The 27,417-nt window shown below is 40.1% G+C and overlaps 1 pseudogene; it reads left to right on the top strand.

The window, feature by feature from the left end:
* Positions 1-1,586: 1,586 nt before the first annotated feature.
* Positions 1,587-2,570, top strand: LOC142422734 (homeobox protein NANOG-like; annotated as a pseudogene).
* The last annotated feature ends 24,847 nt before the right edge of the window (positions 2,571-27,417 follow it).

Raw genomic sequence — 27,417 nt, 5'->3', positions numbered from 1 at the left:
GGCAAAAGATTCAAACCAAAACCCTATGTCTGCAAGTTCTCTATCCTTGGGATAGCAGTCATCGGCTTCTCACACTAGGGAGTTTCAGCCTTAAGTCCAATTGATACAGGTGTGTTTTTGGTGAAGCCCAGTTCACTTAAAGGATTTCCACATCAAAACCTTCTGATTTGGCCTATGAAGGATGTTGTGTGCCTCAAAAGAAATTAATCTAAGTCCCAGTAGTCTATAGAACATAGATTGGGTCACCAAAGGCTGCATAGAAACTAGGTTAAAATATACAATTAGGCGACTAGTACAAGGTGTATGGTACTAGGCCTATGGTACCTTTGGGTTTCACATAAGTATCATTAGGCATTTTTCCCCCAATGGGAGGTTGCTCCTTCCCATTTTCCTAGCAACAGAGATGCAGTTGACTTCTCTGAGACCTACATACCCCACTCTCCCCATCTTGACTTGAATTTTCAATAAAGTTTTCTTATTACTCTGATGGGAGTGTCTGTTGGATTGGGGTGATCTTAGAACAAATTTGGATGGCAGCAACTGAATTAATGTTGGGCTGTGGGCTTGGACAGTACTGGTTTGGGATGTTTTCTTGATGCACACTTAACCTTTATATAAAACTCTCTTATACATGAGTTTCTGTGGATTTGTGCCTTGCGTCCCTACAGGGAATAAGGCAGGCTGTTAGATTATCTCAGGATATGCAGGAATGTAGATACAAAGGAATATAAGGCCAACCTCATGACAGCTGCCTTGGCAAATTACACCAGACCTAGAAGAAAGTGCTTTAGTTGCGGGAAAACAGGTCATCTTCAAAGAGAGTGTAGGCAGAGCAGGCCAATTAACCTGGCCACAGAGAGTGAGCTGGAGCCTGCGCCAGAGAATGGGCCAGGGTCACCAAGATCGGGTTTAAAAGAACCTGAACTTTGTCCAAAATGCAGGAAAGGAACTCATTGGGTAAGACAATGTCGCTCAAGATTCAACAGTAAAGGATTGCCTTTAGCAAAAGCTTCTTGGCAGGAAAATAGAGGAAGGAGTGTGATACAGTCCCCGCACAGCAGAGCGTGGGAGGAAAGGTGTCTAGGATCTTAGAGAGAAACTGCAGGTATGTATCACCCAGCCTCACAGAAGGAGACCAGATCTAACCCAACTCACAAAACCCAGTCTCTGTACTCACTGCAGTAAGTTTGACTAACCCAAAAAAGGCTCAGAAACCCTCGCGGCAGTTTGTTCATCCTGAAAAGCAGGAGCCTTTTATTAAAGCAGTTTGTTCATCCTGAAAAACAGGAGCCTTTTATTAAAAGAGTGACACAGTTTTTGTCAGGAAATTTTAACCTAAGTAGTTAAGGAATTCAAATTGATACTGGAGTTGATCAGAGTTGTGAAGGAGAGCTAAAAGCTGTAATTAAATCAGAAATTAAGAGTGGTAATTGGGGTCCACTACCTAAAAGAACCATGGGGCAACTCTGAGACTCCAAAATCTTTCTCCCCTGCCCTCCTTTGATTGGGCTGTTCGCTTCCTGCTGCTACACAATTGAGGGCTTTGATTTTGTTGTTCATTTTTGGGGGTTTTTTTCCTCAGCAAAATGAGTGTGGATGTAGCTTCTCCCCAAAGCCTTCTTGAAGCTTCCAATTCTAGAAACTCTCCGCCAGTAACTACCAGTTTGGGGACTAAGGAAGATTACACATCCTTGCAAATGTCGTCTGCCGAGGCTTCCTACTCAGAGACAGCCGAGTCTCCGCGTCGTCCTTCCTCCGTGGACCTGCTTCTGCAGAAGAGCCCGGACTCTTCCACCAGTCCGAAAGCCCAGCTGCTCGCCTCTGCGGAGAAGGACCCAGCGAGGCAGGAGGAGAGCCAGGGCAAGAGGCAGAAGGTGCGAACTGTGTTCTCACAGATGCAGCTGTGCATACTTAAGGACCGCTTTCAGAAACAGAAGTACCTCAGCCTCCAGCAGATACAAGAGCTTTCCGAAGTCCTGAATCTGAGTTACAAACAGGTGAAGACCTGGTTCCAGAACCAGAGAATGAAATGTAAGAGGTGACAGAAAACCACCAACTGGTCCAAGAATAACCATGGTGTGACTCAGGTCTCTGCACCTACAGAATACCTGGACGTCTGTGCTTCCTACCACCAAGGATGCCTTCCTTCTGGAAGCCTTCCCATGTGGAGCAACCAGAGCTGGAACAGCCAGGCCTGGAACAGCCAGGCCTGGAACAACCAGGCCTGGAACAACCAGAGTTGGAACAACCAGAGTTGGAACAGCCAGGCCTGGAACAACCAGGGTTGGAATAGTCAGGCTTGGAGCAACCAGACCTGGAACAGCAGTAACCAGACGTGGAACAGCAGCCAGATGTGGAATAGCCAGCTGTGGTGTACCCAAGCCTGGAGTAACCAGGCCTGGAATAGTCCAGCCTGGAACAACCCATTCCAGAACTGTGGAGAAGACTTCCTACTGCCCCAGGTCCAGCAAGCTTCTCTCTGTGACCTGGAAGCCGTAAAAACGTTAGATTTCTTTTTAAATGAGTCCATAAGCATACAATCTGAAGATTGTATGAAGACAGACATTTAGCCCCATGCCCATCCGGGCAGTGACCGCGTGACTTCCTTTTTTGTAGGACTTCTTGCTTTAGAACGCCCTTGCCTTGACAACCTGGTTTTCCTTGTTCCTACTGTATGGAGGGGCAGGGAGGGGGGCTTGGGGAACAGGGTGAAGATTGTGGTTTCTATTTAACCAAAGATTCGATAATATGATGGTTTACCTTGGTTATTCTGCACAGCATGATAAGCCATGTCCCTGCCTATAAATAACTATATAGAATACTACCTTGAATGTTCTTAGGATCTAGCCTCAATAATAGGACCTAAAAGTAGAATGATGTGTGACGAAGGGTTATTTGCAGTGTATAGGACGTGGGAGTCTTACTAGACAATTTAGGGGTGGGGGAAGGTTAAGTCATAATGCGCTTCTTTGATTTCCTCTACCCTTCTGCTCTGTTTTAATTATAAACCTTTGTTTGTTTCTTCTTTGTATTTCGCTGCATCATGGTAACAACAGTACCAACATCACTGGCTGACTTACGAATATTGGTGCACACAAATAAAAAGAATATCCACTTTTCCATTAAAAAAAAAAAAGAACGATGGGACGTTTACAAGGAAAGCCTAGTCTAAATTCTCAAGGTGTTCAGGTTGTTGCTGGAGTTATTGATCAGGATTATGAAGAAGAAATTAAGGCAGTGATAAATCTGATATACTGTGGTTTATAAAGGAAGATCGCTTAAGCCAATTTTTGCTTCCTTGCATTTCTAAAGTTAAAAGTTATACCTGTCAGAAAAGAACACTTGAGAAGTCTGACCACCCTACATTAAATCAAGGGGTCATTTGAAATGCTGTTGTGCAGAAACAACAGCACCCCCACATGGAATTAGAAATTGGAGGAAAAAGGATTTTAAGCTCTGGATATGGGATCATTTCCTTAAGGCATTCATGAGGGCCCAAGACCTGCCCACTAACTTCCCCTAAATCCAGCTTGGAAGTAATGAGTGAAATTAACCAAGAGAGAATATTGCAAGATTGTAAAATTATACAATGCAAAAAGCCTAACGATTTAATTGAACCTGTACCCTTATTGGTAAACTTAAAGAATAATGTCTGGTTGGTAAGTTACTTCAAGAACAGCAGAACAAATTTATTAAGAATGTTTTCAGTCTTTCAAATCATCCCGAGTGTGGTAAGAAGTTCTCCCAATTAGTCAGCTCTCTTGATCCTCTGAGAGCTGGCAGCCAACGTTTATGTAACAATGAAGGTGATCTAACCAGTAGCTTTACTGGTTCTAAACCAAGCAAGTTAATTGAGATTGCCAGCAGTGCTTTAAAATTTGCATTGTTAAAACTAAAGGGGGAGAAGAGTAATCTTATGTGTGACAAAGTTCATTTGGTCATTTTAACCAAAAAAAATTTTATCCTTACTAAAAGCTTGTAACAAATTTAGGGCAGATAAATGCATTTTCACTTCTACAGACAAAGCTGATCCTAAGGAGTCCCAAGAACCACAGTGGTCTGACTTTATCTTTGTGTTTATCTTATAATAGTGCACTCATACAATATTTATCCTTTTATGATTGACTAACTCATCATGATGATTCCCATGACCCTCCATGTCATGAGATGTTTCATGGTTTCACTGCTGTTTGTACCATGCTTTATTTATTCATGCTTCTACTGATGGAAATTTAATCTGTTTCCAGCTTCTTACTATTGTGAACAGTGCTTCAATGAGTATGGGACAGCATATATCTGTTTGGGTTCTGCCTCTTATTTCTTTGGGGTATATTATATTCTCAGCAGAGGTATATGGGTCGTACAAAAAACTCCTACTGTTATTATCGAGTTGTTTATTTCTGTTTTCAACTCTGTAAACATTAGATTGATGTATTTTGAGGGTCTTCATTGGGTGCACATAAGTTTACTAAAGTTATATGTTGCTGGTGTATTGGTCCTTTAATCATTATGTAGTGTTCTTTCTTGTATCTCCTTATGTTACAAGCCTTGAAATATATATTATCAGCTATTACTATTGCTACTCCTGTCTTTTTATGGTTCCTATTTGTGGTAATTATATAATTCTCAATTTAAGGATTAAGCATGTAGGGATGGAATCTAGTCTGACAATCAGGTCATAGCCAATGAGCCTTCTGTGTGGATATAGCCTTTCCCTAAGGATTCTGGGAATTTCCTCTTGGAGATAGGAGACTCTCTGCTCACACCCTGGGAGACATACCAATTAAGAAGAAACATGGACCCACCCTGATGCAGCCCTGGGTGCTGCAAATGCCATGCAGAGACCCCTGCCAGCACAGAGATGTCTCTAATGCCACTGGATACAAAGACTTTCAAGCCATTGCCCTGTGATCTTCTATATTCAGCTTCATTGTATGTGTTTCATGAGTCTGAAGAGGACTTTATCTGACATATGGGCTAATGTCAGACTTACGGACTTGATCTGGACTGGGCTGGGATATTTTCTCAATTTCAATTGCTCTTGTATATAAATCTTTTTCTTTTTCATCATTTTATTGAGGGTTCATATTCATACAACTTTTATCACAATCCATATATACATCCATTGTGTCAAGCACATTTGTGCATTTGTTGCCATCATCATTCTCAAAATATTTGATTTCTGCTTGAACCCTTGGTATCAGCTCCCCATTATTCCCCTCCCTCCCCACTCCCCGCTCCCTAATGAACCCTTGAAATTTTATAAATTATCATTATTTTGTCAAGTTTTACACTGTCTCACATTTTCCTTCACCCACTTCTCTGTTGTCCATCCCCCAGGGAGGAAGTTATATGTAGATCCTTGTTATCGGTTCCCCCTTTCCAACCCACCCTCAAGGTATCGCCACTCTCACCACTGATCCTGAAGGAATCATTTGTCCTGGATTCCCTGTGTTTCCAGTTCCTATCAGTACCAGTGTACATCCTCTGGCCCAGCCAGATTTGTAAGGTAGAATTGGGATCATGATAGTGGTGGGGAGGAAGGAGAAAGCATTTAGGAACTAGAGGAAGGTTGTGTGTTTGATCATTGCTGCCCTGCCTCTTGACTGGCTGATCCTCTCCTTGCTACACTTCTGTAAGTTGCCTTGGGTCCCAAATCTGCACTGATTTGTTTTTTGTTCTTTGATGCCGGATACCTGATCCCTTCAACACCTTGTTATCACACAGACTGGTTGCTTCTTCAATGTGGGCTTTGTTGCTTCTGAACTAGATGACCACATGCTTACCTTCATGCTTTTAAAATCCCATTTGCTATATCTTTTGATAGCTGGGCACCATCAGCTTTCTTCGCCACATTTACTTATGCACCTATTTGTCTTCAGTGATCTTATCAGGAAGGTGAACACACAATTATATGATTTTTGTTCTTTGATGCCTGATACTTGATCCCTTAGGGAACTCATGGTCACACAGCCTGGTGTGTTTCTCCCATGTGGGCTCTGTTGCTGCTGAGCTAGATGGCTGTTTGTGTACCTTCAAGTCTTTAAGAACCTAGGTGCTATATCTTTTGATAGCCAGGTTCCATCAGCTTTCTTCACCACATTTGCTTATGTACCTGCTTTGTCTTCAGCAACAGTGTCAGGAAGGGGAGCATCATGGAATGCCTGTTTAATAGAACAAAGTATTCTTGCATTGAGGGAGTATTTGAGTGGAGGCCCAATGTCCATCTGCTATCTTAATAATAAACCTATAAATATATGCACATAGATCTATTTCCCCATCCTAAAATCTAAATATACATATATACATGCCTTTATTTAGACCTCTATAAATGCCCTTGGTCTCCTAGTTCTTTCCTCTACTTCCTTTTACTTTCCTCTTATCCCACTATCATGCTCAGCCTTCATTTGGGTTTCAGTAATTTCTCTCAGTTACATTACCTTTGATCATGCCCTACCAGGCCTCCTATACCCTCCTCACCACGGATTGGGATCACTTGTTGTTCCCTTGTCCCTGGGTTTGTTAACACCACTTCCTCCCTCCACCCCACCCCCAACCTCCCTCTCTCCCATGTCCCCCGAGGACCATCAGTCCCATTGTTTTCTCCTCCAGATTGTTCATCAAGCCTGATATAATTAAAGTTTATTGTGCCAACCTGGCCAATAAACACATGTGGGGTTAATTAAAGGGTGGAGAGATAAATGGCTCAGTGAGCCTCATTTTCTAGTTCTTGGGTCTCTTGCTTTCTGATGGCCAGACCAGGGTGCAGCTCCCTTAGCCAGTTCCCTGCTTCAGCTGGCAAGGCTCACTTCCTGCAAGACAACCCTGAGGAAAAGCCACATGAACCTACCCCAATGCAGTCATGGGTGCTGGAGCACCCATGTGGAGACCCCTGACAGCGAAGAGATGCTTACACATTCACTGACTCAGCTTTCCTCCTGCAGTCGGCATCATAGTGTGTGTTTTGTAAGATGGAGGAGGACTTTCCTGTAGGGCTATGAGTGATGTCATGTCTCATAGTGGGGCCGGCCATATGGTTTTCTCTGTGGATTGGCTACTCTGAGCAGGAATATCATCCTCAAGGCTCAGTGGAGCAGGATGTGCTCCACTCTACCTTCCTCACCCTTCATTTGCTCCTGTGTGCTCTGATCACATATGTCCCTCTCCCTGAGCTGCAAATTGAGTGCTGTCCTCTGAAATAAATTCTTCTAGGGGGAGGGACAAATGTCCATGTAGTTGGGATTGGGGCCGGCCCCTCAGACCTCTCCACTGGTTCCCTACCCCATGCTGTATTTTGCATTCACATCTTGGAGCACGAGGTTGAACTCTGGTCTGTCTTTCCCTTTGGAGATGGGTTAGTGCCCTGTTCCCCCACTACCCGTGTTTTTTTTTTTTCTTTTTTACTCCCTCCTTTTTAATTGGCTACCATATGTATTCCTGGATTTGGTCTGACCCTGCCATACTACCTTATCCAAACCCCCGGAATGTTTGTATAAAGTAGCTTTTTCCCTATGCCCTTTTTGCATTTTTTAAGCTTACCTCAGCAGACTCATGTTGTACTAGTTCTTTTGTGCTTAACTTACTTTGCTTAGCATAGTTTCTTCCAGTTCTTCCCATGCAGCGATGTGCTTCATACCTTCATAACTGCTTTTTAACGATGCATAGTACTCCATTATATGTATGTACCACAGGTTTTTAATCCATTCGTCAGTTGATGGGAATTTGGGCTGTTTACAACTCCTTGCAATTTTGAACTGGACCACAATGAACATTGGAGCACAAATGTCTGGCTGTGCTTTGTTTCTTCCCTCTTCTGGTTATAAATCCAGTAAGGACATTGCTGGGTCATACGGTAGCTCGATTTCCATCTGTTTAAAATATCGCCAGATCAATTGCCATAGTGGCTGTACATACCTACAGGTTCACCAGCAGTGAATGAGAGTTCCTGTCTCCCCACAGCCCCTCCAACACTTGCTGCTTTTTGATATTTTGAATTAGGCTATCTTTGACGGTGTTCGGTGGTGTCTCTTTGTTGTTTTAATTTGCATTTCTCTTACGGCTAAAGATCGAGAACATTTTCTCAGATGTTTATTGGCCATTCAGATTTCTGCCCCTGTGAAGCTTCTGTTCAGGTTAGTAATAAGACCTTTGTCTAATATGTCATTTCTAAACATGTTTTCGCAGTCAGTGGGGTCTTATTACTCTTTTGGTTAATTCTTTTTATGCACATAGGTGTTTTATCTTAGTATATACCACTTGTCAACTGTGCCTCCTCTGTGTTTGTATTCTTCCCTATTTCTTAAATCTCTTTCTCAGACACCTATGTGTGTCCATGGATTTGTTTCTCTAGTCTAACCAGACTAACACACTATTGGCTTAGTCGATTTTCATCATCCTTTTATTTTAATCTATTTTATCTTTTAGTTTAAGGTGTGTTTCTTGTAGGGAGCATATAGATGGGTCTTGTTTGTTAATACAGTCTTCTCTCTCTAGTCCTTTTAGATTCAGTGTAATTATTGATATATTTGGGTTGTTGTGTTGTTTTGCTGGGTTTCGTTTGTTTTATTCTTTCTGTGTGTGTGTGTGTGTGTGTGTGTGTGTTATATGTGGTTTAATGTGTGTCTTTGTTCCTGCTCTATTTTTGTGTTGATTTGAGTGCTTCACAACTGAGAAAATGTTGAAATTATCCACTCGTGTTGTTTTCTCAGCTTATTGACCTAATGGAACCAATATAATTAACATTTACTTAAAGTGATTATTATTATAATCTAGCCATGTGTGGTAGAGTGGGTTGGCTGGTCTGAAGTGCATGACGTAGCCCAAAGGGGCTAGGGTTGTTGAAAATTTTTTATGAATCCCAAGGTCAAAAAGGCAAGGCAGCCAATGGGCACCCTGGTGAGGCTAAGCAAGGCGCCCCACATTGAGTTACTCAGAACCCAACCAGGTGGAAATAACATTTTTGAGGCTGTGAATTGGTGCATAATATTGTTGCTGTTTTTATAGCCTCTCCTGACTCCTAATTTGACTTTGCTTATGGATACAGACTCACAAGGGTGCAACTGGAATGAAGATTCTTCACATCAGAGAACATGCTTTTCTCCCCAGAGCACTGGGCTGACATAAGTCAGCAATATAGAAACTAAATATCTAAAATTGAGACAATCAAGGCATGAAGTATCTAGCTTGCAAACTTTCATAGGTTGGGGAATTTGTTTATAGAATTATAGGATTATAGTGTAGTTGGTCACATAACTGCAATTGTTAAGTATAGAATCTTTTTTTTGCTTATTGAGTATTATGTTTTGTTAGGGAAAGCGAGCCCTTAACACATCAGTTACATTCCAATCACATTACAGCATTAATTGACAAGTCCAAAATCTTGATCTTTCAGCAAAACAGTCTGTAGTAAGAGTCCAGTCATTATTGTATAAAATGTTCAGCTTTGATAGAGTTCCAGAGTGTTCCTTAGATGTCATCAGCAATGGAAGAAGTATCTCAGCAGTCAGCAATTGCCATTCTCAGGAATCTGTGAGGTCTTCTTGATGTTTTGGATAACTTCAGTAACAGGACAGTGTCTGGTCACACATCAGCTTCCCTGCTTTCTTCTGGGCCTTGCTGAGTGAAGAGAAATCCACCTATTTCCTTTGCCTGTGAAAATATTAATAGCCCCTCTTTTCACAGTGTCATTAATCTGAAAAAGGAATTATGATTAAGATTGAGTGGCTTCTCCGTGTCTTCCTTGTCCATCTTTCTCCAAACATGGTTGCGTCCTTCTAAGGAGAGTTCATCAGCTTTATTCTGTAAAAACATAAATGCATATCCCTTTCTCCAGATGAATGGAGCTGGACCCCAAACGCGGTTTCCATCATCTTTGGATTCCTTAGGATCAATTTTCTCTGTAGAAGTGAAAACATGTTTATCTTCCCTAATTTTGTTACATGCTTTTAGTAATGAGGAAATTTTTTTGGTTAAATTGACTAAATGAAATTTGTCATATATAAGATTCATCTTCTCCCCCTTCTGTTTTAACAATTTAGATTTTAAAGCACTCTGAGTTAACTTGCCAGGCTTTGAACCAGTAAAACTACTAGTTACATAGCCTTCTTTGTTATGTAAATTTTCGCTCACCCCACCCTCTCAGAGAATTAAGAGAGCTGACTAATTAATTAGGAGAACTTCTTATCATACTTTGAAAGACTGAAAAAATTCTTTTTTTTAACAATTTATTAGGGGCTCATACAACTCTTATCACAATTCATACATATACATACATCAATTGTATAAAGCACATCCATACATTCCCTGCCCCAATCATTCTCAAAACATTTGCTCTCCACTTAAGCCCTTTGCATCAGGTCCTCTTTTTCCCCCCTCCCTCCCCGCTCCCCCCTCCTTCATGTGCCCTTGGTAATTTATACATCGTTATTTTGTCATATCTTGCCCTATCCGGAGTCTCCCCTCCCCCCCTTCTCTGCCGTCCCTCTCCCAGGGAAGAGGTCACATGTGGATCCTTGTAATCAGTTCCCCCTTTCCAACCCACTCACCCTCCACTCTCCCAGCATCGCCCCTCACACCCTTGGTCCTGAAGGTATCATCCACCCTGGATTCCCTGTGTCTCCAGCCCTCAAATGTACCAGTGTACTAAATTTGTTCCGCTGTTCTTTAAGTAACTTACCAGACAGACATTTTTTTCCAAGCTTACCAATAAGGTGATAGGCTCAATTAAGCCACTTTGCCCTTCCGGCTTCTTACACTGTATGATTTTACAAACTTGCAATCCTCTCTCTTGGTTAACTTCACTCATTCCTTCCATGCTGAATTTAGAGCAAGTTAATGGGAGGGTCTTAGGCCCTCCTGAATTCCCTAAGAAAATGACCCTACATCCAAAGTTTAAAAACCTTTTTCCTTCAATTTCTAATTCCATGTGGGGGTGCTGTCGTTTCCCCACAAAAGCATTCCAAAAGACCACTTCATTTAAAGGGTGGTCAACACAGGGAGGGGCGATGCTGGGAGAGTGGAGGGTGAGTGGGTTGGAAAGGGGGAACTGATTACAAGGATTCACATGTGACCTCCTCCCTGGGAGAGAGACGGCAGAGAAGGGGGGGAGGGGAGACTCCGGATAGGGCAAGATATGACAAAATAACAATGTATGAATTGCCAGGGGCATATGAGGGAGGGGGGAGCACGGAGGGAGGGGGAAAAAAAAGAGGACCTGATGCAAAGGGCTTAAGTGGAGAGCAAATGCTTTGAGAATAATTGGGCAGGGAATGTATGGATGTGCTTTATACAATTGATGTATGTATATATATGGATTGTGATAAGAGTTGTATGAGTCCCTAATAAAATGTAAAAAAAAAGAAAAGAGGAGGGAATAAAAAGAAAATGATTAGGGCAAAGAATGTACAGATGTGCTTTATACAATTGATGTATGTATATGTATGGACTGTGATAAGAGTTGTATGAGCCCCTAATAAAATATTTTTTTTTAAAAAAAAAAAGGGTGGTCAAACTTCTCAAGTACTCTTTCCTGCCAGGCATAACTTTTAACTCTAGAAATGCAAGGAAACAAATCTGAAGCTTAGCAAAATATCTGACAGAAGGCCTGACCCTGATTTCATCCTGCTTGAGATCTAAGACTATACTGTAAATACTGTAAATAAAGTTTAAATAAGAAATAATTAAACTTGACTCTTTTAAAAAATGTGTTTATAATCTGGATGTACCATAATTATATTTGTTACTTCTACCTACTGCTATTGATGTAAGGTGTTTGGTTTATGATAACAGTGTTCTGTACTCTCCTTTGTACAAATCTTTGTTTATCTAGAGAAGTTTATTCCTAAGCATTTGATATTTTGTGTGGCTATTGTAAGTTATATTATTTTATTGCTTTACTTTTCAGAGCGCTCTCCTTTAGTATACAGAACTCTAACTGGGTTGGTTGGTTTTTTTTTTTTGGGGGGGGGTTGTGTGTCAATCTTGTATCCTGCCACATTGCCAAACTTTTCAATTATGTACAGCCTTTTGGTTATCATGTCTTTGAGATTTTCTACATATAAAACCATATCATCTGTGAATATTGAAAGTTTCTCTTCTTTTTCCATTGGAATTCTTTTGATTTCATGTTGTTTTTCTGACAAATTCTTCCAGTATAACTTTGGATAAGAGAGATGTTAAGGACAATCTTTGTCTGGTTCCCATTCACAGGGGGCAAAGTTTTCTGTTTTTTTACCATTGAGTGAGATGTTGACCACTGGTTTTACATATATGTTCTTAATTGTGTTGAAAATTTTCCCTTATATTCTTATTTTGTTGAGTGCTTTTACCAAGAATGTGTAGATATTGTCAAATGCCTTTTCTGCATCAATTGATACGATTAATTAGTTCTTATTTTTTCTTTTCTTTTTTCTTTTTGACGTTTTCAAATGCTCGGTTTATTCACTGCAGACACACATCACACCATCCAAAAATAAATAACTCAAACTACTAAGGATAAAAGGATTGGAGCGAGCGTGATCATATGTATGAGCATAATAACACCACTCCGCACACGTATCATTCTAGCATCATAGTCCCAACAAGCATTGCCTTCATTGGTGTGTTCACCCCGGGTAGAGTTGGAGAGAGCAGAGCAGGAGTTGATGTCTCCTTGGTTCCTAGCTCTCTAAAAAGTTAGTGTCTGTCTCTACCCAGTTTTCTTTTGTTTTCATGGTGGATTACATTGATTGTTTTTCTCATTTGAATCATGCTTGCATTACTGGTAAGAATCCCACTTGTTTTAACAGCCCAGGGACAAGAGAATAACAAGTGATCCAACATAGGCAGCAGTGAAGGAGTAGGAGGCCTGGTAGGGATTGATCAAGGCAATGTAACTGAGAGGAATTACTGAAACCCAAATGAAGGCTGAGCATGATAATAGGACAAGAGGCATGTAAAAGGAAAAAACTAGGAGGCAAACGGCATTTTTAGAGGTCTAAAGAGAGGCATGTGCCTATGTAAATATATTTATATATGAGGATGGGGAAATATACTTATAGGATTAGTATATATAGTATATATATAGGGTTAGTATTAAGGTCACAGATGAACATTGGGCCTCTATTAAAGTATTCCCTCAATTCAAGAACAATTTGTTCTATTACACTATAACATTTTATGATGCACACCTTCCCAACACATTCACTGAAGACAAAGCAGTTGCATAAGCAAATGTGGTTCAGAAAGCTGATGGAGCCCAGCTATCAAAAGATATAGCACCTGGGATCTCAAAGACTTGAAGATAAGCAAATGGCCATGTAGCTGAGAAGTAAGAAAGCCCACATAGAAGAAGCACAGGTTTCAGGATCAGGTTTCAGGCATCAAAGAACAAAAAAATCATATCATTGTGAATGAGGAGGAGTTCAGAGTGGAGACTCAAAATCCTTCTATAGACAACTGGACATCCCTTTACAGAAGGGTCGTGGGGAGATGAGCCAGTCAGGGTGCAGTCTAGCAACGATGAAACATATAATTTTCCTCTAGTTCTTTAATGCTTCCTCCCCACACTATCATGATCCCAATCTGACCTTACAAATCTGGCTAGACCAGAGGATGACACTGGTACACATAGGAACTGGAAACACAGGGAATCCAAGACATATGATCCCTTCAGTACCAAAGGTGAGAGTGGCGATACTGGGAGGGTGGAGAGACGGTGGGGTAGAAAGGGGGAGCCGATTACAAGGATCTACAAAGAACCCCCTCCCTGAGGGACAGACAACAGAAAAATGGGTGAAGGGAGATGCCAGAGAGTATAAGAAATGACAAAATAATAATAATTTATAAAAGGTAAAAGTTTGGGAGGAAGGGGGTCGAGGAGGGAGGGGAAAATGAGGAGCTGATACCAAGCACTCAAGTAGAAAGCAAATGTTTTGAGAATGATTGCAGCAAATGTACAAATGTGCTTGATGCAATGGATCTATGTATGGATTGTGATGAGTTGTATGAGACCCCAATAAAATGATTTTTTTAATCCCATTTAGTCATGCTCAATTTTCTAATATATATCATTAGGTTCTATTGGCCAGACTTTTATTTAGAATTTTTGTGTATGTGTTCATAATAGACATTGATCTGTAGTTTTCTATCTTTGTGCTGTCTTTGCCTGGCTTTTATATCAGGTTTACACTCACTTCATAAAATTAGTTTGGGAGTTTGCTATCTGAATAGTCTGTATTCTGTAAGATTTGTGTCAGCTTATCTCTGAATATTTGGTAAAATCCCACAGGGCATCCATCTGAACTAGGGCTTATTTTGCTTGAATTTGTTTTGCTTTTGTTTATAATGACCTGATCTATTTTCCTTTTGTTATGGGTGTGTTGATATTTCCTATATCGGGGTGTATTAATGTGGGTAAATTGTGTGTTTCTAGACATTTTTCCATTTAATCTAAAATTTCAAATATGTTGGAGTAGTCGTTCATAGTAATATTATTATTTTTTATTTCATTTGATTCTGTTGTTACTATTTTCATCTCTAATTCTTGACATATGCATTATTTCATTTTGGTACTTTAATTTTTTCTGCGGTTTGTCAATTTTGTTAGCTCTTTCAAAGAACCAACTTTTGTCTTGTTATTTTTTTCCCTATTCTTTTGATTTCCAATTTATTTATTTATGTTCTGATATTTATCATTCTTTTTCAAGTTTTATTTTATTGTTCTTGTTCTACCTATTGAAGATCCTAGGTTTTTCATTGTGCGTTGATTTCTTTGAGTTTCATTCCCATAACTGCTTTTACTGTGTTCCAGACGTTTTTGGTATATTGTGTTTAGTTCTCATTTGTTTGAAGGAATTACTAAGTTCCATCTCTTATTTCATCTATTAATCATTTTAAAGTAATATATTGCTCAATCTCCATATATTTGATTTTTTGTTCTTCTTCTTAGTATGGTTGATTTCTAGTTTTATATGGTGCCCTAAAAAAATTTATTATTTAATGTATTCAATATATTTAAATTTATTAAGGCTTGCTTTGTGCCTTAACATATGGTCTATGCTCAAGACTGTTCCATGTCCACTAGAAAAGAATACATACTGTCCTGCTATTTAGGTGGAGTGTTCTGTGTATGTTTAATGATCAAGATGGTTAACTGTGCTGTTTAGTTCCTCCATGTATTAATTATTTTCCTGATGATCTCCCTTCCCTTGAGAATGATGTGCTGAAGTCTTCTCCTATTATTGCTGCATTGGTTATTTTGCTCTTCAACACTGTAATTTTTTAATCATTTTATTGTGGCTCATACAACTCATCACAATCCATACATACATCAATTGTGTAAAGCACACTTATACATTCGTTGCCCTCATCATTCTCAAAATTCGCCTTCCACTTGGGTTCCTAGAATCAGCTCCTCATTTTCCTTTTTTCCCTTCCCCTCCCTCCCTGCTCCCCACTCCCTCATGAACCCTTAATAATTTAAATTATAATTTTATCTTATCTTACACTACTGGCATCTCCCTTCACCCACTTTTTTGTTGCCCATCCCCTTGAGAGGAGGTTATATGTAGATCCCCGAGATCGATTCTCCCTTTTACCCCACCCCCTTCCCTCCCGGTATCACCACTTCACCATTGGTCCTGAGGGGTTCATCTGTCCTAGATTTCCTGTGTTTCCAGATCCCATCTGTACCGCTGTGCATCCTCTGGTCTAACCAGGTTTGCACGGTAGAATTGGGATCATGATAGTTGGAGGAAGGAAGCGTTTAAGAACTAGAGGAAGGTTGTGAGTTTCATTATTGCTACACTGAATCCTGAGTGACTCATCTCCTCCCCACTACCCCTCTGCAAGGGATGTCCAGTTGTCTACAGATGGGCATTGGGTCCCCATCATGCATTCCCCTCATTCACAATGATACAATTCCCCCCCCCCCGCCTTTGTTGATTGAAACCTGGTCCCCTTGGCCCTTCATGATCACACATGTTGGTGTGCTGTGTCCATGTGGGCTTTGTTGCTTCTGGGCTAGATGGCCGCTTGTTTACTTCCAAGCCTTTAAGTCCACAGATGCTATATCTCTCGATAGCTGGGCACCATCAGCCTTCTTCACCACCCTTCCTTATGGACACATTCATCTTCAGCGTTTATGTGGGGAAGGTGATCACACAATGATGATTTTTGTTCTTTGGTGTCTGCTAACTGATCCCTTCAATACCTCTTGTTCACTTAGGCGTGTGTGCTTCTTCTCTGTGGTTTTTGTTTCTTCTGAGTGAGATGACTGCTTGTTTTCCTTCAAGCCTTTAAAACCCCAGACGCTACATCTTTTGATAGCCGGGCACCATCAGCTTTCTTCACCACGTTTGCTTATGCACACGTCTGTCTTCAGCGACCATGTCAGGAAGGTGGGTATCATGAAATGGCCGATTGGCTGAGCAAGGTGCTCTTGTATTGAGGGAGTGCGCGCGAGGAGGCCTAATGTCCACCTGCTGCCCTACTACTGAACCTATAAATATATGCACATAGGTCTATTTCCCCCATAATCATAAATATATTTACATATGTACATGTCTGTATTTAGGCGTCTATGTATGACCTTTGCCTCCTACTCTTTTCCTCTATTTACTTATGCTTTCCTCCCATCCCACTACCATGTTCAGCCTTCATTCTGGTTTCAGTAATTCCTCTCAGTTATCTTACCCTTGGCCACTCCCTACCAGTCCTCCCATCCCCTCCCTCCACTGGTTTTGAACCACTTGCTGTTTCCTTGTCCCTGGGTTGGCCAACACCTCCTCCGTTCCCCTACCTCCCATATTCTCATGTCCCTCTGGGACCATTGGTCCCATTATTTTCTTCTCACATTGTTTGTCCAGCCTATCTTATCTAGGTGAACCTGCAGATATAGTAATGTGTTCATAAAATTGCGAATGGCTTTGACAGCACCAAAGTGGCACATAAGAACATGGCATCAATGGCAGCAACACCAACAAGCTAACAAAAAAAAGCCACTTACATACAAAAGTTAAAAGAAGAGGAAAAAACAAATAACAAAAAGACAGCAAAAGAAAAAAAAAGCCTGTCACTAGTTCAAGGTCTGTTTGTTGACCTTTAGGAGTGTTTTCTGGACGAAACTGATGGGGTGCCACATCCTGGCCCGAAAGTCTATCCTTTATACTCCCTTGGGACCTCCTTGCTCTGCTTCCCCCGCTGCTCCACTACACACCCCCAGTGTTTTCCCTCAGTGTGGTGGGGTCAGCTCAGTCACACATCCCCCACTGTGTCTCCAGTGCTCTCCCGTGTCAAGCCATGGGTCAGTGCAGATGTCGCATCTCACTGTGAGGCCAGCTATAGGTCCTCTCTGTACATTGGGCCCTCTGCGTCAGGCTATCGTCCTCTGAGCTTGGTGGGCCAAGGTGTGTTCTCTGTTCTTCCTTCTTCCTTTGCTTCAGCTTCCTCTGGGTGTGGTGTGGTAGGTCAGTTCCTTTCCCACACCAGACGATCTATTTTCATTTTCTCTGGTACTCCCTTCGATGGTGGGGGTTGGGCTAATTCTGGTTAGGGCCGGCACATGGTCCAGTCCCTTTGTGGATTCCTCCACACATTATGCTGCCCTTCTGGTTTGGCATGTCGTGGTGGGGTCCATATGCATGTTCCAGTTATGTGGGGACACAAACAATACTCTCCCCTGGGTGGGTTAGTGCCCTTCTCCCCCCATGCCATCCACTCGGTTTCTCCCCACCCTGCTTCTCCCTCCACCAGCCCCCTTTCCCCTTCTTTATGTTGGACTCTCATGTCCCTCCGTACGTGTGGCCTGCCCTCCCTCCAACTATCTATGTTTCCACCCGTTTATTGCGAGATAGATGTTTATTCTTCTATTCCTGGCATGCTAATTGCATTTACCTCAAGGGACTCATGTTATACCTGTCCTTTTGAATTTGGCTTACCTAGCTTAACATGATTCTTTCCAGCTCTTCCCATGAAATGACGTGTTTCATGTGATTGTCCGTGCTTATCAGAGCTGCATAGTACTCCGCTGTGTGTATGTGCCAGAGTTTACTAATCCACTCATCTGTTGATGGAAAGTTAGGCTGTTTCCAAGTCTTTGCGATTGTGAATTGTGCCGCAATAAACATTAGAGCACAGATGACTGGTCGTGTTTTATTTGCTGCTTCCACCGGGTATATGCCCAGTAGAGGGATGATTGGGTCATAAGGTAGATCAATTTCCATTTTCTTTAAGTATTGCCAGATTGCTTTCCACAGTGGCTGTACAACTCTACATGACCACCAGCAGTGGAGGAGGGTTCCTACTTCACCACAGCCCCTCCAACACTTTCTGTTCTCTGATTTGCTGATTTGGGCTTGCCTCAGGGGTGTTAGGTGGTATCTCATGGTTATTTTGATTTATATTTCTCTTATGGCTAATGACCTGGAACACTTTCTCATATGCTTATTGGCCATATGGGTCTCCTCCCTAGTGAAAATTCTTTTTAGTTCTTTTGCCCACTTCCTTATTGGGTTAACTGTTTTCCTCTTTTTGCAGGTCATGATGGTGTTGTAGATTTTAGTAATGAGCCCTTTGTCCGATGTGTCATTACTAAAAATCTTCTCCCAGTCTGTAGGTTGCCTTGTCACCCTCTTGGTGAAATCTTTTGAGGTGCGCAGGTGCTTTATTTTTATTAAATCCCATTTGTCGATTTCCAGTTCGCCTATGTGTATACCCTTCCCTATTGCAGTGAACCTATGAGTTCCCTGGGCCAGTGCTCTGAGGTTAGTCCCAATTCCCTCCTTGATTGTCCTGATGGTTTGGGGTTTAACTTCTAGCTCTGTGATCCACCTTGAGTTTATTCTTGTGCATGGGGCGAGGTAAATGTCTTGTTTCATCTTTCTACATGTGGATATCCATTGTTTCCAGCACCACTTGTAAAAAAGGGCAACTGCTTCCCACTTGATGGTTTTGGGGCCTTTGTCAAAGATCAGTTGTCTATATGCTGATGGTTTTATTCTTGGGCTTTCTATTCTTTTCCACTGGTCGGAATGTCTGTCGTTGTGCCAGTACCACGCTGTTTTGACCACTGTAGCTGTGTAATAGGCATTAAAATTGGGTAAGGCGAGTCTTCCAACTGTGTCCTTCTTCTTGAGGAGTTCTCTGCTACTTCTGGGTTTCTTCCCTCTCCATTTGAAATTGGTGGTCAGTTTTTCCAATTATTTGAAGGGTAAATTTCATTAATATATTTCAAGGGTCTTTCATTGAGTGTATATGTTTATTATAGCTGTGTCATCTTGAAATAGTGTGCCTTTAATCATTTGCTTTTTATTTTGGATTCTATTTTATCAGTGATTAATATATTATAAAAATAAGACCAGCATTTAAAAAAAAACACTAAAGGGAACACTTTGCGCAGGGAATCAAAAATGGTAGCAAACAAAACAACACCATGAAGAAATCAATATACTAAACAATATTAAAATAACACAGAAATATAGGATGAACAAAGAAATAAATTACCACATGCAGCAAAACAATGGTTACAAAATCATACACATCAATAATGACACTGAATGTTAGTCTATTACATGCACAAGATTAGAGACATAGAGTAGTACAGTGGATAAGAAAACAAGACACTAATATGCTGCTTAAAAGCAAGAGTGGCTTTATTAATATCCAATTAAATATGCTTCAGGACAAAAAATATCATGAAAGGTAAAAGAAGAAAAAGAAGAAGCCACTTAATGTGATTAAAGGGAAAAAGAATGAAAACACATAAGAAATAAGACAGGGTCCGGTAGTGTTTCATTCTGTTGTGCTGTCAGTCAGAATTGAATCTATGCTACCTAAGAATATAGCTAACTCATACATATACCCATGTATTCATTTTTGCATCGATGTACCTGGTATGTATTTTAAGATTGTGAGTTTATACTGATAGCTATGCATCTAATCCAGTGATTCGCAACCTTCCTAATGCCATGACCCTTTAATACATTTCCTCATGTTGTGGTGACCCCCAACCATAAAATTATCTTCATTGCTACTTTATAACTACAATTATGCTATTATAAATCATAATGTAAATATATGATATGCAGGATGTATTTTCACTGTTACAAACTGAACATAATTAAAGCACAGTGATTAATCGCAAAAACAATATGTAATTATATATTGTGAAATATTTATTTCTAATTAGAAACAAATTATTTTGTCTCGAAGCATGGTGTAGCATGGGTAACATGTGGGCAGACCCACCTGGAGACAGATAGAGGAGCAGTGTCTCACTTCCTAAGACCACTGGAAATACGTGTTTTTGGATGGTCTTAGGCAACACCTGTGAAAGGGTCGTTTGATCCCCAAAGGGGTCGCGACCCACAGGTTGAGAACAAGAGCCAACACAAGAGCCATTCTTATTTTCCTTACCGTAACTTCTTTTCCCCAAAAATAAGGAAACTCTTTCATTACATAGTGTATTAATTCATTCAACTCTCCTATGCACATAAAATAATCTCAAAATTGGTAAGCTACACTCCTGTGAGAAACAGTTTTACTAACTAAAACAAATATTTTTATATCTTACCTTTTGCATTTAGCTGCTATTGTGACAATTCTTCTCTCTGAGGGTCCCTCACACCCCCATAGTTGGCCAGAGATTAAGTCTATGAAGTGATCCCTCTTGATAACTTGTCCAAAGCTAGAAAACTGGACACCATTCTATTGTGATACATAATGTTTACATTAGGTAATTTTCAGAATAGAATAAGCAAGTTTTTCTTCCTAGTTTGTCTTAGTGTGAAAGCTCTAATAAAATCAGTTAGATACTATAATTCATTACAGACTCATTCCCAGAGCAGTCTGATCATCTACCTACTTTAGGGCATATAAATGCACATTACTATTTTTTTTTGCACATTACTATTGAGCATTAATAAGCCAGTGATCAGAAAAAGGGAGCTACATACTCATATTACTTCCCTGTAATTATCACCAGTTACCCTGCCCATCACCATTGAGTTGATTCCAACTCATAATGAGTGACCTTTTATAAGACAGTAGAACTGTTCAGGATTTCTACTAAATCTACATGGAAGCTGTGATAATTAGGTTTTCTGTGCCAACATGGCTTGCATAGCAACATTTGGGAGGAGCTTAGCCTAACAGTCAGGTGGCAACCTGATTGGAAGACAACCAAGATAAATGGCTTTCCAAGGCCAGCCTCCTTATCTCTTTCTCCTTGGTGATCAGACCAGCACGCTGCTGCCTGCGCTAGTCCTCAACCATGTGCCTCAATTGAGTGCTGTACTACTTGTGGGCCAAGCCAACTCATGGATTGTGTCGCATTACCATGAAATGCTAGAGCTTGAGGCTCCATTGGAACCTGCTTCGTCACGTTGCTGTGCTCCTGGCTCTGCTATGTCTTGACTTCTTATCTTCCTGCTGTTGCCACCTCACCCTACCATGTCTGATGCCTACAACCTGATGGCAGATTCTGATGTCTGCTTCCTTGACCTCGGACCAGCAGATGACATTAGTTGAAGGACCTTCAGTATATTAACACTATCCCATGAAAGTGAGTTGAACTGAGTCCTCTGTGCTGCTGTGTAGACTAATTAGCTATATATATATATATATATATATATATATATATATATATATATATATCCAGGTGTGTTTCTCTAGAGAACCCTGCCAAACATAGAAGCAGAGTAGATAGCTTCATCTTTCTCCAGCCGAGTGACTGGTGGGTTTTATCCACCAACTTTGCATTTAGCAGCCAAATATATAACCCACAGTATCACCAGGACTCCTTTGATATCCTATTAATCTGTGCATTACAGATAGATAGATAGATAGATAGATAGATAGATAGATAGATAGATAGATAGATAGACAGATAGACAGATAGAGTATTCTGGCTCATAGCAACCCCTTTAGACAGAGTAGAACTCTCCCATAGGGTTCCCAAAGTTGTAAATATTTACAGAAGTAAACTGTCAGTCTTTCTAGCATAGAGAAGCTGGTGGGTTCAGTTCAAACTGCCAACCGTTCATTTAGCCACAAAGAACTTTAAACATTGCTCTAAAAAGGCTCATTTTTCAAATAGGATAATAATAGGCATTTTAAACAGTTAATATTGTAGAAATTGAATGAAGAGAAAACAAATACTCTATTTACTATCCTTGCCATTCTAAAATTATTCCTGAATTAAAAAAACAAACAAACACTGTTTTTAATGTTCCAGTGCAATTCAAGCTCAGGCAACCTAATTACCAGAGCAAATATCTGAAGTGAGGATAATGCTTTGTACTTCCCTGCAGGGGTTAAGTGGTATAATCCTATTCACTTAGAAATGTGTATGGCTTTGTACTGATAATGCTCTGTAAACTCCTCTGTTTTCTATTCCTTTCAGTGGTGGCTTTAGATATCTACCTCTTCTTTTCTGCATGGAGGTGTAGGTTGGAATAACCTATATTGTGACTCCAGGTTTTAGGGGATACTAAGAAATTTCTAATTATCATGCATAGAGGCAGTTGGTAAAAATGTTTTTCAAAAAAATAGATGAATGAATATTGCTGGAGTGATCTTTCTTAAAGGTAAACCTGACTAAGACAGCTGTCAGATAAAATACATCTAAAGTTTCCCATCTTTTTGCATAACACTCGAAAGTCAAGCCTGATACTGATATCCCTGTACAATTTGGTTTCAATCTAAATGTCTCCAGGGCAGTAATTTCACATTGATGTTTAACACCGTCACTGAGCTTTGACACCCATATCCTCTTTCTCACTCTTTTCTCTGTTGGCTAAAACTTGAAGCATCAATGCATAACCCTTCCTAATCACTTCCAAGCTTTTCTCCTAGGGGCCAGGAGGTGTGAGCAGTAATTGGCAGCCTATTTTTAATCATATTATCCTTCAAGATCCATGGAGCATCAAAATACATTATCAATAGCATACCCTGTTGGCAATATTTTAAAATAATTTAATTTTGCATATAAAATTTTAATTCAATGATGTTGAACCAGTAGTCATTTCAGTCATTCTCAATTCCTCTCAAGCTTTTGTTTCCCATTCAACTCCATTCAAATAGTGCCTCAACTTGATTGAGCACTTTTTCCCAGAATTTGCTATCATTCTTCTACTTTCACTCTTTTCCCATTTCACTTCATTCTTTCTCTCATCTTAATATTTCTGGTTTTTAATCACAATTTTTAACTCTCAATCATGATAAGCATTATTCTTTCAGATTTTATTAAATTGTTTGTTCTTCTATTTTTATTTCTTTGCACCAGTTCCCCTTCAACCTCCCAGCCTAATGTTCATGGGCATCAATCTACTAACTTTGAATCTGTTTCAATTTTTTAATTTGTGGATTGGAAAGATTTCACGTTTCTCTCCACATGTTTACTTAGAAGATTGCACTTGGCAGTGACACATATATTGCTGTGTTGCAACACTGTTTGTGTTTGTTTGATTTATAAGGATCTACTGCCAACATACTTGAACAAAATTACATGATGATCTTGACTTTTTTTCATTCTGTTTCTGGCCACTCATCACTCATTGGAATGTCTCTTCCCTTATAAGCCATGGGTCTCAATTCTTGAAACCTTGTTCAAGGTCCAACTCATTCCAAATTTATCCTATTGATAATAATCATTTCTCTATATTGACTTAATTCCCTTTACCTGTGTTAAATTGAGACTCACAGAAACTTGAACATGTAGATTTTTAGCTTTGAAAAGAGACTTTGGAGTCTACTGCAAGATTTATTGTGTCGCTGAAATTGCATAACTTTAGAATCTACAGTTTGACTACCATAATGCAAATCTCAGGAAAGAGAAAGAGAATAAGGAAATGCATCGATACAAAGAAAGTTGCCATTATGTATCAACTCGGTTGGGCCAGAATTCTCAGGGATTTGGCAGTTAATAACAAATAGACCCATGGCTTCACCTGACACAATGCAATCACAGCCAATCTGTTGTAAGGCTCCAGAATTAGATATTCAGGCAGCAGTTCTCAACATGTAAGTAACAACCCCTTTGGGAGTCAAATGACCCTTTCACAGTGATCACCCAATTCATACCAGTAGCAAAATGACAGTTATGACGTAGTAACAAAAATAATTTTATGGTTGGGGGGTCACTACAACATGAGGAACTGTATTAAAGGGTCGCTGAACTAACAAGGTTGAGAACCACTGCATTAAAGTGAAATGCAATTCTCTTACTCAGGACACAGTCCTGATGCAATTACATTTCCTTGATGGTATGGTCTGTTTCTGATATAAGTGAATGCTGTGGAAATACTTAATAAGGGTCCGCTGCCACTAATTTGCTTTTTGCTGAGTCTGGACCTCCATCTGGCTCATCAACCTTCAATTCTTTGGATGTGAGTCAATGTCTTGCCATATTGCTTTCAGACCCTGGGAGCCATCAGCAGCCTGCCATTTGGCCTGCCACACTTGGATTCACTCACCTGTCCAGTCAAGACCTGAAATGCTAGCCTTGGATTCAACCTCCTATACAGCCTCTAGCTTGTGGTCTTCTTGCTGAATATCAGCCCCTACAGCTGCTTGTGACTAGAGAAGCCTGTAGCCTACACTCTAACCCATGGACTTTGAACCTGCCTGGACTCAGACTTGCCTCTTTCTACAACCATGTAAGCCATTTTCTTGAATTTATATATATAATTGTGTGTGTATATATAGATATAGATATATATATAGATATATGCATTACTAGATAGATAGATAGAGCTATATATATACACACATTAATGATTTTGCTTCTCTAGAGAGCCCAGCCTAAGACAGTAACCTTCTGTGCAATACAGCAAAATATGGCCTACTCTTGCATCATCTTCAAAACTGCCAGCATGTGCAAGTCCATCTTTTTAGCTGTTGTGCCAATCTATCTCCTGAGAATCTCCTGTACCCTCACTTTCCTTCTACTTCACCAAACAGAATGTCCTCCAGCAATTATGATTCTGGATAACATGTCCAAGGCAAGCAAATCAGACAACACTCTGTTGTAATTCATTAGGTTTCCATCAACTGATTTTCAGAATTGAGTCACTATGGGAAACTGAGAACATGGAAGAAAGTGTACATGACCTGATTCCAGGACTCATGATCACAGAGACCTCCACAGTCTGAAATATGGAAGCACCCCAATGAAAATATTCCAGGAAGAAAGTTTTCACCACAATCACATCTTCCCCCCCCCCCATTAAAATCCTAATGTAATGCTGTCTCCTAGAGGCACCTGGTTCCTCACATATACAATTAAAGGATTCTTATCTCTATGAGTATCTGCTTCCTTTGTCCCTTTTGCATAGGAGCAATTTTCACCTATTATCTTTTCCATTCCTGATACTCCTTTGAGGTATTTCCCTTGAGGATTTGGGTTATTGAGATTAATGCATTGCCCATTTTAATGTGTATGCATAACAAGAGGCTTGCAGACCTCAAGTCCTATAAAACCCAACTGTTGAATAAACTCTAGGCTCTTCTCCTCCTTATAACTTCTCCCAATAATGAAGTAAAGACCCCTGCACCTTGCTTTCTGCCGTCTTTGTCAAGAAAAGAAATTCAACAAACACAATCTATAAAAAAAACTCATAGACATATAAGAATGCTTCATCCAACAAAACAAAAATATACATTCTTTTTAAACACACATTGAACATTCTCAAGAGTAGACCACATACTAGGCCACACATCATGTCTCAACAAATTTTTAAAAATTGAGATCCTATGATCACTTTTCACAAACCACAAAGCCATAAAATTAGAAATCAACAATAAAGTGAGTAGAAACACAAAGACAAACTCCTAGAGATTAAACAACATAATACTGAAAAACCACTGAGTAATAAAGCAAATAATGGAGGAAATTTAAATGTTTCTTAAAACAAATGAAAATTATAACACAACATGTCAAAACCTTTGGGACACAGTGAGGGCAATAAGCAGAGGTCAATTTATAACCTTCAACACACACATACAAAAAGAGGAGAAAACCAAAGCCCAAACCCTAACACAACACCTCCAGTAACTGAAACAAGAACAACAGTGCAAAAAGAATTTTTTCCAAAGGACGACATTGACTCTGCAGCTCTGGGAGATGGACATATTTGATCAGAGCACACGGGAGCAGATGAAGGGGCAGGAGGAGAGAGTGGAGCACAGCCTGGCCCACCAGGCCGTGATGATGATGTTCCTGAGTAGAGCAGCCAGTCCACAGAGAGAACAACATGGCTGGCCCCACTATGAGACATGATGCCCCTCAGTGACTAAGGGCGATACAGGGGACAGCACCGGAGACACAGTGTGGGAATTGCACCTGACCTGATCCCACCACACCGAGGCAAATCACTGGGGGAGTGCAGCGGAACATCAAGGGAATGGAGTGGCAAGGTCCCCAGGGAATGCTGAAAGTGGACTTCGGGGCCAGGGCGTGGTGCCCCAACAGACTGGACTGGAAAACGCTCCTAAGGGCCAGCAAACGATCCCTGAACTAACTACAAGCTTTTCTCTTGTGAAAAAAAAAAAAAAAAGAACAACAGTGCAATCCCTCTAATAAAAGAAGGAAAGAGATCATAAAGATCAAAGCAAAAATAAATTATATAGGGGGATAGTGGGGAAAAATTCAACAAGAGAAGATGCTGGTTCTCTGGAAAAATTTTAAAACCAGACAGACCACTGGCAAACGTAACAAAGTAAAATTAAAATAACAAAATTATAAGGATGAGTCTTTAAATGTGGTTCTCATGTCTGATTTATGCCTCTGCCTCTGTTTTTGCCTGAATATACTAAAACATAGCAAAGCAAAAATAAGTTTGAATCAACACACAATCAATAAACAAAATAATAACACCACACAGTTACAAGCAAACACAACACACAGTTTCAAATCTGACCAAAAGAAAAAAAGAACATGTTGCTGAAACAAATGATAAAAATACAGGGACCAGAACTTCTTCCAAAAGAAATGCTTTTGGAACTACCTGATGAATAATTCAGAAGTTGTAAACTTAGATCCTTACAGTAGTTTAAGAAAAATATCAATAAAAAATTTTTAAAAAGGAAAAATATCAAGTAAGTCATCGATAAAATTAAAGAAAGCACAGACCAAATAGAAATCCAGTTTAATACTAAAATTTCAGAAATAGAACACATTGGAAGAGTAAAGAAGTAGAAATGAATCCGTAAAAGACAAAATTCACAACAAAGCTCTTAATATTAATCTATTAGAGAACTACCAGAAAATTTTTAAAAGAAAAACAGAAGGATTGTGTGGAACAATATTAAGAAAATAATTTACATGTGATTGGAATTCCACAACAGGAAAAGACAAAATATTAAGAGCCAAAAAAATTGTTGAATATTTGTTAGAAGAAAGCTTCCCTAATATCATGAAATGTGAGAATGCATGTATTAAAG

The sequence above is a fragment of the Tenrec ecaudatus genome, chromosome 12 (genome assembly GCF_050624435.1).
Source record: "Tenrec ecaudatus isolate mTenEca1 chromosome 12, mTenEca1.hap1, whole genome shotgun sequence".
Classification (NCBI taxonomy): domain Eukaryota; kingdom Metazoa; phylum Chordata; class Mammalia; order Afrosoricida; family Tenrecidae; genus Tenrec; species Tenrec ecaudatus.
The sequence above is the reverse complement of the archived record's forward strand: the minus strand, read 5'-3'. Positions and strand labels throughout refer to the sequence as shown.